Below are 13928 nucleotides of genomic sequence, written 5' to 3'. Positions count from 1 at the left end.
TCAAAAATGTTTGTGGATTCAAAAAATGTTCATTATTTTTAAAAAAATGCATATTAAAAAATGTTCACAATTTTGAAAAAAATGTTAGGGAAAAATCATGACTTTTTAAAAAGTTCGCGTATTAAAAAATGTTAATAAAATGGGAAAAAAATCGCCAATACAAAAAAATTACATGAATTGCAAATTATCCTAAAAATTTAAAAAAAATCGTGACTTACAAAATAGTTTATTGATTCATAGAATGTTTGCTGATTCAGAAAATGATCATGCATTCTAAAATGTTTGTTAAATCAAAAACGTGTTCGTGAATTTAAAAAATTGTTCGCCAATTTTGAAAACAGTCAATTCTAGAAATGTTCGCCGATTCAAGAAAATTGTTTAAAAAACTTCACAATTTAAAAAAATGTGTGCAAATACTATAAAATGTTCATGGATTGAAAAAATGTCCGATTATTTGTAAAAGTGTTCACGAATTTGAAAAAATATCGTGATTTCAAATATGTTCACGAGTTTAAAGAAATATTCATGATTTCGCAAAATTGAGAGTGATAGTGTATCTTGATGATGCAGCAAAATGTGGTCATGGCCATTGAATATTATGTTTTTTTTCTCCCGTTGCAACACACGGGCCCTTTTGCTAGTAGTAGTGCCAATAGAATGCAGAAAAAGAAACAAAAACAAAAACATGAGAAGCCAAACTAGCCAAATCTAATTGAAGATGCTCTGAGGCACCCCTCTCGGTGTCATTGACCTGCTTGAGGGTGTAATTGAAGAGCTCAGGGGATGAAGAAAGACAAGTTACTTCATACCCAGCTAGAAGGACTTGTGGAGTCAACTAGAGCCATATGGAACTTGAATAAGATTGACCATTGTTATTTTGAGATTACTTGAACAAGATATGTAACTTGAACAATATAGACCCATATGCCCTCTTAATGCGAGGTTCCAAATTTTCACCCAAGTGGCTATTAATAGGTTAAATTCGGTTGCTGATCATGTCATCTGGCCACCCGAAATGGCTTTCAAGCAAGGAAAGAATATACTCCATAGAGTAGTAATCCTACATGACCGCTTACGAGATGCATCGGAAAAACATTAAAAATGCCTATGACAAGGTCAAATAGTCGTTTCTTCAATAGTCGTTGAGCCTGAAAGGTTTTTCTGATAAGTGGCGCCCGTGCATCCAAAATTTTATAGCTAGAGGTAGTTGGTCATAAAAATCATTGATGATGTAGGCCATTACTTTCCCACAAAAAAAGGACTACAATAGTGTGACCCAATGTCCCTAATGCTATTTATTGTTGTTCACATGTTGGCTATTCTGATTGAACGTGCCAAGCACGACAGTTAGATTTTAGGAGTAGTGCCACACCTTATGGATGGTGACCTCTCTATTCTGCAATATGCTGATGATACATACTCTAACCAAAGACAACCTCACACATCATAGCTGGTCAGGAAGTAAGAAAAATGTAGTTTTTATACTCATGACAAGAACAATCAAACACTTCTTTTTCCAATGCAATCTTTCAGGTTCTATGTGGGCAATCATCCAAATGGCGTTAAATCTGTACCCGCCTACGAGTCTTGCCAATCTTTTTTTATTATTGGTTGGGCGATGTCTCAAGTAGGTTTAAAGCGCTAATAAAGGTGGGAGCATATGCCTTACTACAGTTAATTTGGCTAGTGGAAATGATTTGGTCTTTAATGAAAAAAATACTTATCCTTTGGAGGTTATTTTTCGTTGTACGCACTCGATTAGTACGTGGTCTACTCTATAATGAGCGGAGTACCAATCGTTGTTCAAGGCAATGTGTATGCGGTTGAAGCATGTGGCTAGAGAGGTTTTTTCCCAACATGTATTACAGCATAATCTCTGGATTGATCCACCACCTCCTTGGACATAGGCATGGTGTCGGTTTTATAGGTCTCTATTGTTATCGATATGTAGTATTTTTTTACTCTTTTTTATTAGACTCTTTGTGTTTGACTGTGTGCATTTTAACTATGCAGAAGCCAGATGTTGCCCATCGTGTTGTGTATCCACTTAATGCTACATTTTAAGATAATAAATACACCGTTTATTGAATTTTTTAATGCTCCGCGGGTTAGTTTTTTTTTTTTTTGAATTGTCCGCAGGTTAGAAGTTGAGAGAGAGTGAGAGAGTATTCAAATACTATGTAATTATGTGCAGAGTGTCAATCAAAACTATGGACCACACATATTTTCCGGCAACCTGAATATTTTATTGTCAGATCCTCACAATAAAATATAGGGAAAAGTATATTTTTCGTCCTCAAACTCTTCTAAAAATTTAGAAATCGTCCCTCAACTCTAAAACCATTATAACTCAGTCTCTTAACTATTCAAACCGAATATTTTTCGTCCCTCAAAACGTTTAAGGTGGTTTTCGTATGAAGTGGCCCTGCTTTGACTAAAATGGGCCAACGTGGCCTGGTTTTGGCCGTCGCTTCAGTTAGTATTTTGTCCAGTTACCTGGTTTACGTCCAGTTGAGACAAACATGTCAAAAATGCCAAAAACTGGACAAACTATTATGACCTAAGTGGACAAACAAGGGAAATGCTCTAAGCAAACCCAAATTTTCATATCACATAGGCCAAATTACAGAGCAGCAGTTTTAAAACACATCAGTACAACAAACATCATCACATTCCTTAGCGCGTAAATTCCTGCCGAGGGATTAACTGTCGGACATGCAGTACATCATACAGCAAACATCATCTGCTGGCCAGCCGAGGGATTAACTGTCGAACCCCCACCTGAGTCGCCGCCCCCGCCTGAATCGCCATTGCCACCGCCGTGCCAAGGTAGCAGCTGTCGTGCTTACCTAGCCCTGCCAGACCACGCCGTCACCGCCGCCGTAGTCACGCCTCATTGCCCGCCGCCGCAGCCCATGGCCAATCCCCATCGCTGCCGCCGTGCTTGGCCAGCAACTTCCGTGGCACAATTACCACCAGGCCACGCGGCTTGTTTTAGTCAAAACAGGGCACCAAAACGATCTTAAACGTTTTGAGGGACGAAACATACCTGGTTTGAATAGTTAAGGAACTGAATTTTAGTGATTTTGGAGTTGAGGGACGACTTTTAAACTTTCGGGAGAGTTCGAGGACGAAAAATATACTTATCCCTAAAATATATGGACTCTACAAAAATGATCTTCACAAGGTGGAGAAGTTTAGTGGCTCTATGGAATCCATGTACAATAGTTAGAAAATTACTATGGTTTTGTATCGTGACATCTTTCTGTACCCTTATGCAGTGCTAGTGCATTTGTGGACTTGAGTTAAGCTTTACGGGTCCTTTTGCTTTTCGAGGGGAAGCTTTACGAGGTCATTGAGTTAAATTGTAACCCTTTTTTGCGAGGAGTTAAATTGTAACCCTTGTTGAACTCGCTTGCTTCTCTGAAATCCATGAAAAGTTAACCTTCTTTTGGGTTAAAAATGTTCAAAAGGTGAGCTGTGACCAGTTATGAACCTGTACCTTATGGATGGATCTATTTATATAGTGTGCATAGATTAGTATATATCCAGTGTTAACTGCCATAGTGATTGAATCCTTTGCCATCTAGGAAAACTAATTCTCAGAAGGATCAAACTGATCGGAAGTACATTAAGCAAGTTATATTGAACATATAATTCACCTCATCAATTCTTTCAAGAACACTAAAACATGGGCTAATTAACGAGTTAACGAACACAACCACCCGGACCCCCATAGTGGAACATGCCATCACCAAAAGTGGTAGCACGATAGCAGTTTCTGTGTGTTTCAACAATATGGAGACCAGCAGGCCATGTAGGGGGGTCATAACCTCCACCACTTGTATCAACATACTGAATATTTCGAACTGTTGCTGATTCTCTTCCAGCCCATTTCCCATTGCCCATCGGAGGACTAGAACGTCCTTCGTAAGACGTGGTCATTCCACCCCATGCTATAACTGTGGCATGGCCTGACAGGGTGGTAAAAAGATCCTTTGGCCAATATCCCACCCTAGTAAGACCAATGTTATCATTTCCGTAGTACAACCACCAATCTCCATCGTCTCTACTCTGCAACACAAATGTAGAGTTTTTTTTATCAGAACAGTTGTATTACAGAGAGCAAAATATGTTAAAGTGCAATACCAAGTTTAAAACATTACAATAAAAAATAATCCATATGATTTAATTTGTCAAATCTTAGCTTTCTAATTCATAATGCAAGCTCTACCGAAAGGAACTCCCATGTTTTATCCAGCATGTTCAGTTTTTGTTAAAATATATTCTATCTTTATATCTTTATTCAGCTAGCAGCCATTTAAAACATATCCTCTTAGTTTAGAGGTGCCATATAATATTTTTATTGAGTTAGCCAGATGAGGCATTCATTTGAAATTACCAAGAAAGGACAGTCTAAACCGTGTATAGAAAAAAATGCAAGTAAACAATGACCGTAAAAAAATATACTAAATATTTATATAAATTCATTGTGCTAACTGTACTTGTCACAATGGCCCAAACAAATGAACAGTAGCACACACATTCCATGAATTTGAAGACAAAGAAATCCCTCATAAAAAGAAGCCAAATAAATTCCTCTTAGAAAAAGAAGCCGATTTTTTTTGGCAGCTCAAGTCTCCACCGGTGACATCATTTTCTCATCCTGTAGAGAGTTGCGCACATGTACAGAACCATTGAAGGTTGAGCTCTCAGCTTGCATGGAGGGCATCAACCTTGCCCTACAATGGGCGGAGATGCCGATAGAAGTAGAGACGGACTGCCTTGTCGCTCTTAACATGATTAATGGCCCGGGCAGGGACCGGTCTCGCTATACCATGTTGGTTGATCAAATTCAAAGGCTTTTGAGGGATGGAAGAATGTTCAAGCTATCTCATGTTGGTAGGGAACATAATGGTGCAAGCCATTATCTGGCCTCCTTTGGACGGACAGAAGGTCGCATTATGGTGTGGTTGGGTTCAGGACCAGGAGACGTCCCTGATATTTGTAAGAATGACTTTTGTCCTGATTGATGAAATAAAATCTTTCATTCACCCGCAAAAAAAAAGTTTGAAGTAGAAGCATTTTTCTATCAACACTAGTGCTACATAGGTAGAAAATGCTACCAGGAGCAAAGCCTTTCTACAACATGAGTACATTTTATTTGAACAGTGGGTTGTCTGAATCATACCTTATATATCTTGAGTGAGATTCTCGTTTGCCCATGTGGTAGCTCTAGGCTATCTCCCGGCGTAATAGGAGCCCCATTTACAGGCACAAAGCCTAGACAATTCAAGTTATAGCATCCGGTCTCATCCTCCCCATCAGCCTACCAGTAAATTTACAACATTATAGACATATTAAACACACACATTTAAGTAGACATGGAGCAGATTTAGCGCAGTACCGTCCAAAATACGAAAAAAATGTGTTTTGCTATCACCATAGATGTCTGGATTGACCTGTTACAGAAATTAGTTAATTTATTGCTGCTAATAGTGATCGCATATGTTAAAGTTGTGATAATATTATTCAGAACCTCCCATCCAGACATAATTTTGTTGACGTTGTCGCTTTCACCATTTCCTTTATTTATTACCCAGATTTGGGCTGAACTTGATTCACCCTTGACCAAGTTTGGAAAACCATAGACATCAAAAGTGGCCATAGCACCAGTATATTGGTTTCCAGCGGCTTGGTACGATTCATATGCTGCAAGCTGCATATAATCACTTTTAAGTTAGTTTAACCTAGGTGCATGCACATATATTGATAAATTTAACTTGTATATTTTGTGGGCCCAACCTTTATGAATAGGAATATAAAGTTGTAAGAAATTACGAATCCATGTATCCAAAACTATATCACAACAAAATAGAATTGACCAAAAAAAACTATTATGTACAACTTTATTACTATATGAAAAAGAGTTTTGCTTTGGTACATCCCCTTAAAAGTTTGCATGAATCTTAAGTTATTTAAAAAGGCTATCACCATATTACCTTGGAGATTAAACATATTGAATAGATTGATTTGGATAAAAAAGACTATATTATCCTCTTTTTTGTTGAAGTGATACCTTCTAATCTTCACCTTTAATCTGCATCGAAATCTGTAAACTTTTGTAGGGGTGTGTACCAAAGCAAAGTTCTATGAAAAATCCAAAAATCCTCAGAAGGGCTTAAACTAAAGCAACAGAATATGATATTAACTTTAAAGAAATCTTACAGATTTGACCAGAAATAGGGGCCATACATATGCCGCAAGTAAATGCTCGATACACGTTTGGTGCAAAAAGACCGATACGAGTCACTGTAGGATGCATCTATAGTATATAGTATAATCTTCTTGGTATGACATGCGTTATGTAAATCTGCATACCCATGGAGAAAATTTGTACAAGAAAAAATAAGAAAGAGAAATAGAAGCTTACATGCACAACTTGTCTCGGTCTTGGCCGGATTGACATCATTTCAGCATCTAGCAGCTGGGAGCTACTGTTCAAGGATGAAATTCCTCTATGTTGTAGTACCTTCCTAGGATATTCATCATAGCTTGGTGTTGTGGAGACATGATGCACAAAAACAACAAACATTAGTGGAAGAAAGGACACAAAATGTGTCATTTTTGGACAAAAAAGTACCGCCATGTTTGAGATAGAGTATACCACTAAAATAACAAGTAGGAATAAGAAAATGTTGTGCGTAGAGCGAACTTAAACACAAGGCAGATATGTGTACCTGCTTTGTTAGGAAAATAATAATTGAGTAATATTTGCCTATTTAATATGTAATATCTTCCAATAATGGAATAAATATATGGGGCTAAAATAATCATTACATATCTCTATCTCTACTTCTCTACTACCTAAAAGAAACGTACCACCCTTCCTCCATCCTTCTCTCGTACAAACCCCCACCCCACCACCGATTTTCTTTCCTTCCTCCATCGGTTTTCTTCCTGTTGGTTCCCTATTTGCCGATTTTATTCACATCTGGCTGGACGGACCCACTATATTTTTGGCAACCAAATAATTTATGTATGATAACCAATCTTTTGTTTGGTAATACAAACGTGATGAGTACATGTATGGTAATGAATATTCTCTTTGGTAATGCAATAAACTCAATAAAGGTCATCAATTTACTTTCTTCTTTCATCCAATCGGTAAACAAATCAGAAGGAAGCAATCGGATGCATGTATGGAAGATAATTTCGGAGACCGCGCGTGGCATGCAGGAAGAAATTATTGAGATCCGCGGAAAATAAGGAAAGAAATCTCTAGGCTGCTCTCACTCCCCATCAACGGCCCTGCACATGCACTCTCCATTTGGATTTTCTCAAAACGTGATTCATATATCTCTTTCTTATCCCTATGGCCGATCGTTGTGGGCATGTTTCATCTGTAGGCGCGAGCGACCGGACGGCAACCGGGACGGGCTCACCGGTGTACCGCACCTCAAGACCGTCCTTCTCAAGATGCTGCGCCACGGCCGCCCGCCATGTCCGTAGCACCCGCTGAGAGGTGAGCTCCTTGCATTCGCGTACGTGCATTAGCAACCGGCACATCAGCTTTCTAATTGCGCTTATGCGTGGTAACAAAGCAGAGAGATCACCAATAAAAAGGCGGCAGCAGCAGCTACTGCTGCAAGAGCAAGACAGGACAGCGAGAGCATGTGACTCCAATTAGAATTCAGATAATAACAATCCTGTGGTAGTGGACAGTGCTTATTTTCTCAGATCATGTTGATGTTGTACATGAGAAATTATAAAGGGGAAGCACAGATTCAGATTCAGGTGGTGAAACAGTTCAGAAGTACAAGCTCAAGACATTCAATGATTCAAGGCATGCACTAATCTTCAGATTTTCATACATTCCAGTATGTTGATATATGTTAACGTATAACTTGTATTTTGTGATCATATGCCATGGGCACTGCTGATGGGATTTCATCTCTAGAGACTCGATCGTCGTGGAAAAGCGAGGTGACATGGGTGGAAGCTGCACTACATAAGATCATGTTGTACTACTCTGTATTTAGTGTTAGAATAAATCTGAGGTACGCGGTCGATCCACCGAGGAACAAGCAATCACAGACAACGACGACACCGAGATTTGTTAACAAGGTTCGGCGAACTCGCCTACTCCCCAAAGCAATGACTATGGGCGCTCCTCCCCAAGATACCGCAACACCGGCCACCTGGGCGCCGGCACAAACCGCCGGCACCCTCTTGCGAGCCTGTCGCTATCTAGTCGTCATGGGTTACAACGTGGGGTGCCTCCTCATATATAAGAGGCCAAGGGTACAACGTGTCCGACTCCGATACTACAAGTATCCTACCCACACTACAACACTAAGTCCAAGCGTAACCCAACTAGTACAAAATATTCGACACAAACACAACAAACTCCACCTTGGCGAATATTCTCCACCACCTTGAATTTGTCCATGCGTCAAACTTCCATGTACTCCGGACTTGTGCTGTCTTCTTCGTAGCTTACTAAGAGCTACTCGACGAGTCTGCCCCAGACCCGCCGCCGCCGTGAGACCCCGCTGCTACTCCCGCAACTCCAGTCTCCGTGACTCCACCTGCAATTGTGCTCCCTTGCAACTTGTAAAGATGCGAAGCCGTCCTCTCCCCAATCATCACGGTCACCTCATCTTCTATGATTCTCATGGCCTTCTTATTCCGATCACAACGGAATACCATACCATCATCATGAAAAACACCAAGCGAAATTAGATTTCTCCTTAGCCCTGGCACATGCTTGACTCCCCGAAGCATCCGCTCAACTCCGTCAAACATCTTGATTTTGATGTCACCTACTCCAGCAACACGATAACCTGTGTCATCGCCCACATAGGCTAAACCAAACTCACCAGACTTGTACAAAGAGAACCACTCCCTGTTGGGTGTCGCATGAAAAGAGCAAGCTGAATCCAACATCCACGCTTCACCTTTGGTTGACCGCCTGTCTGATACTATGAGAACATCACTACTGTTGTCTGAGTCATCACCATGAGTTGCCTTATTAGCACTTGCCCCACCATTGAGTTCTGGACAGTCCTTTCCCATATGTCCCCACTGCTTACACTTGTGACACTGTATATTCTTTTTCTTTTTCTTGTTCTTCCCAGCCTCATATCCCTTCCGCCACTGCTCACCCTTGACTAGCAAACCTTCACCATGAGAGACTTCCACCGCGTTCTTCTTTCTCATATCATAAGATAGCAATGCCGCAGTAATATCCTCATTCTTGACGGTCTCCTTGCCGTGCGTCAAAGTAGTGATCAAGTGCTCATAGGATGATGGCAATGAACAAAGAAGCAGAATTGCCCTATCCTCGTCGTCAACCGTTGCACCCAAGCGTGCTAGATCCGTCACGACTTGATTAAAGGCGTTCATATACTCCACAAGAAGTATAGTCTATGATTCTCATGGCCTTCTTATCCCGATCACAACGGAATTCTCATCCATCACATGATAAATAACCTGGTCCGACAGACACAACCGTATAGTCCCGGCTGCTTTCAACTGTAACTCCTCTCAGTCATCCGCCTCCATCTTAGCTGGCTTGGCTTCCTTCAACAACGCCTTCAAGCATCCTTGTTGTGCCAACAAATCTTTCACCCTTGTCTGCCATAACCCAAAGCTTCCAGTTCCGTTGAACTTCTCCACCTCAAACCTGGTACCCGATGGCGCCATGGTTCTTTGTATGGCTGACCCTGCGAAAAAAATAACCGAGCAGTCTTCCCGTGATCCCCAAGTACAAGAACAAAACCTCTGTCTACTACTAGCAATCTAGCTAATTGGTCTTCACGTGAAGTGCTCCTGTCTTGGCCCAACTTCCCGGATGCTAGCGAACTTGCTTTGCCTAAGCCCTTGCTTTCCAATGGATGCAATCAGCGATGGCTTTTTCTTCCGCTGAATCTCGATCTACCTCTTTGCGTCCAGCCGCTGCTGCTTTTAACATGTGCGTGCATGGGTGCAGCTGTCCGGCTCGAAGACGACTTCTTCCAGGACTCGGTCCCTTTTGTTTCCAAAACAATCTCGGTAGCTTATGGCCTGCACGCAACGCGCTGGACTGCTACACGCCTGGCTCAAGCCCGTGCGCACGTCTTGGAGTCCCTGGGCCGCACGCGTGCGCCCGACTCGGTCGGCTCGGCTAGATTCACTGGCCTCACACGCGTCTATGCCTTGGACTTCCATCGTTGCACGGCTGCACGCCTTTCCTGTCCGAGCCGCTGCTGCTGCCTCCGCGTGATGCTTTCCGATCTCGGCGAGATCCCATCGAATAAGTCGAACCGTGGTATACGCAACGAGCTCAACAATGGCCTTCCTCTGGATCAACGCACAACAACCTCTTCGTAACCTTACTCATGATATCACTTGTTAGAATAAATCTGAGGTACGCGGTCGATCCACCGAGGAACAAGCAATCACAGACAACGACGACACCGAGATTTGTTAACGAGGTTCGGCGAACTCGCCTACTCCCCGGGGCAATGACTACGGGCGCTCCTCCCCGAGATACCGCAACACCGGCCACCTGGGCGCCGGCACAAGCCGCCGGCACCCCCTTGCGAGCCTGTCGCTATCTAGTCGTCATGGGTTACAACGTGGGGTGCATCCTCATATATAAGAGGCCAAGGGTACAACGTGTCCGACTCCGACACTACAAGTATCCTACCCACACTACAACACCAAGTCCAAGCGTAACCCAACTAGTACAAAATATTCGACACAAACACAATATTTAGAGTGATCATTGCATGCATCTTTCATTATTTTTGTAGATAAGAAATTTAATATGACGTCTCCTGTGCAGGTAATAGCCGTTTCACTTGCAAATTAGACATACAATACACTTCATCTCCCAAGCGAGGTAGACGACAATATGATTATGTATGTGCCGGTGTTCGAAAAACACAAGCAACTATTCCCTCTGTAACGTAATATAAGACATTTTTTGACATTGTCATAGTGTCAAAAAATATCTTGTTATAGAGGGATTAGAACTCAATCTTGGGGTTTCATTGCCCGTTCATATTCTGTGCATATAAAATGGGACCGAAGGATGCATTACATCTTATATTTGCTTTCTAGATAAATGTTTATAAACAAGTCATGATTTGGCAAGATGTGCATGAGGATTGTAAAGGCATATATTTGTCATGATTGTACTAAACTATTAGAATATTTGTGCCATGTTGCAACGCACGGTCAATTACCTAGTCTTTTAAGAAACACACAAATTTACTGTTTGATATAAACATTAGAATCCAATGTGCATAAGATATCTTTGCATATCTTTTAATCAAGGAATCTATTTATATATATGATAAGTAGTAATGTAGTATTGAACAAAATTTGCATATCTTTTAGTTAAGAGATGGAACTAATATTTTGCTTGGTATTAATATCCTTGCTTATCTGGTAAGAAACGGAAGTCATTATCCGTGAAAATATGAGAATTCAATGTCTGATCGCATAAGTTTTCGGAATGAGAAACTACCAATCGACAAGAAACTCGTACTGCATCAAGGTTTCTTTACATTGCAAAGCTTAATTAGTTCCCCCAACATGGCGGGCTGGCAACTCAAGAAAAGATGAGTTATTTGCGGAAATCTGGGCTCTAAATCCAGCTCAAGGCGAGAGGTGGCTCGCCCTTGGCGACTTCAACTAAATTCGCCATGCTCGGGACAAGAATAACAACAACATCAACCATCCTCGGCTGAATATTTGGTGATCACATCATGCACGCGCTCTCTTCATCCCTCTTGGACCACTGCCCTTACTTATTGCTAGCAACTGTGTCCGAAGAAACCTTGATCCTTCAGATTCGAGATCTTCTGGCTACACATGTCATGGTTCTCTGAGGTTTGTGCAGAACACGTGGAACGAGCCAGCTGTCCACACCGAGCCTTGCGAGCGTCTGTTCCACAAATTGTAGTGCATGGTTTGGCGCCATAAGCTGTGGAGTGAGTCTATCTTCTCCAACCACAAGGTCTAGCTACACATGGACCTTGAGGTCATCCTTCCATTTGATATTGCTATGGAGCAACAACTAGTCTCACTGGCCGAGAGAGATATTAGGACAAGGTTGAAGCGGCATTTCATCGCCCTTGCGGTGCTCGAGAGGGCTAGGAAGAAATAATGTGCTTGCATCAATAATTTGCACTAGGGGGAATGCAAACATGAGATTCTTCCATCTTAGCGTCAATGGAAGGCACCAAAACTTTCATCCATATATTGCGCCACATAGTGGATGGGTCACCTCACATTTATACTTAAACTAGAAAGCTTTCAACCTCCCCCGGAAAACCTACACGGTGTCAATGACCCTTTCTCGGAAGAAGAGGTCAAGACTGCCATCAACAATCTCCTCTCTCATAAGGTGCCAGTCCCGGATGGGTTCACCATGGAGTTCTTCCAAAGTTGTTGGGATAGTATCAAGGAGGATGTTATGAGGGTCATCAACCACTTCTATAATATGCAAACAACTCACTTTCAATGGTTTGATTCGGTGAACATTGTCCTCCTACCGAAGGAGGGCAAAGGCTTGCTCCACACATGAATGACTTGGTCTCCAATGCGCAAAGTGTCTTCCTCAAATGTCGGAGCATCCAAGACAACTTCATGTTTGTGAGGAACTGTGTGTGTTGGCTCCATAGGCGAAAGAAACTACCTCTTCTCCTAAATCTTGACATCGAGAAGGTGTTCTACTTCATGCATTGGAACTACATCTTTGGCCTTCTTTAGACGTGTGGGTTCCCCCTGAGGTACCACGACTGGATTGCCGCCCTTCTCTTGCCGAAACATGTCGTGTCCTTTCCAATGGTGTCCCTGAAGAAGGCACAGCCACGGCCTCTGGCACGGAGAACCTCTCCAGTTGCTCTTCGCCGTCGCCATCGACCACCTCCAATGAGTGCTTCAGCTGGCCACCGAGTAGGGACTATTCCACGACTTGGGAGGGAGGATGGGAAATTTCCTACTTCGCTCCAAGCGGATGACCCTGCCATTTTTGTTGTGCCTACCAAAGAAGACATTCGGACAGTCTCCAACATTCTCCAGAGCTTTGAGGAGGTCATCAGGCTTGTTACGAACTTCCAAAAAACCTTCTTTGCGGTGGCTTGGATGTTGACGATATCATGCAAACCCTCCCGGTTGTGAGATTGACCTTTCCAATGCGCCACGGGCTACCCCTATCGGTCAAGCGGCTAATGCGGATCCAATTCCAGCATCTCGAGGACCAATTCGTTGGCAAGTTGCCCCCACCCCCTAAGGAAAACACTACACAACGGCGGGCCACACTGCCAAGGTCAAGTTGGCCCTCATCACCATCACAATCTACCACACCACACCGCTCGTCATAACGGTGGAGATGTTACAAGCCATTAACAAGATCTGTAGGGCATTCTTTTGGGCCGGCTCCAACAAGGTCTCCGGTGCCAAGTGCAAAGTTATTTGGATGGCGGTGTGCCGCCCTGTCAACTTTGAAAACCTTGGGATCTTGCACCTTGACAAGTTGCTCGCCGCTCCACCTGGGATGGTCATGGCTTTAACGGGAAGCGCCGGCAAAAACGTGGGTTGGCACCAGAACCCATGCGATGGGGAGGATATGGATGTGTTTCATGGGCTTACTAAGCTCGCCGTTGGAGATGGAAACAAGGCGAGCTTCTCAGAATTGGCTTGGCTGGAGGACTAAGGCCAAAGCACAGTGTATCTCTTATTATTGACATATCCAAAAGCCAAATGATGTGTGAGGAAAGCTATCCAGAACGGAGCCTGGGTGGACCAAATCAGTTTGTCAAATGGACCCACGGTGGTGCACATCCAGTAATTCACTTTGCTTTGGACACTTCTGTCCCATCTTCATGACAGCTGACACCATTACTTGGAAGTTAACTGCCTTGGGTCGCTAT

Source organism: Triticum aestivum, chromosome 4A (genome assembly GCF_018294505.1).
Source record: "Triticum aestivum cultivar Chinese Spring chromosome 4A, IWGSC CS RefSeq v2.1, whole genome shotgun sequence".
NCBI lineage: Eukaryota > Viridiplantae > Streptophyta > Magnoliopsida > Poales > Poaceae > Triticum > Triticum aestivum.
The sequence above is the reverse complement of the archived record's forward strand: the minus strand, read 5'-3'. Positions refer to the sequence as shown.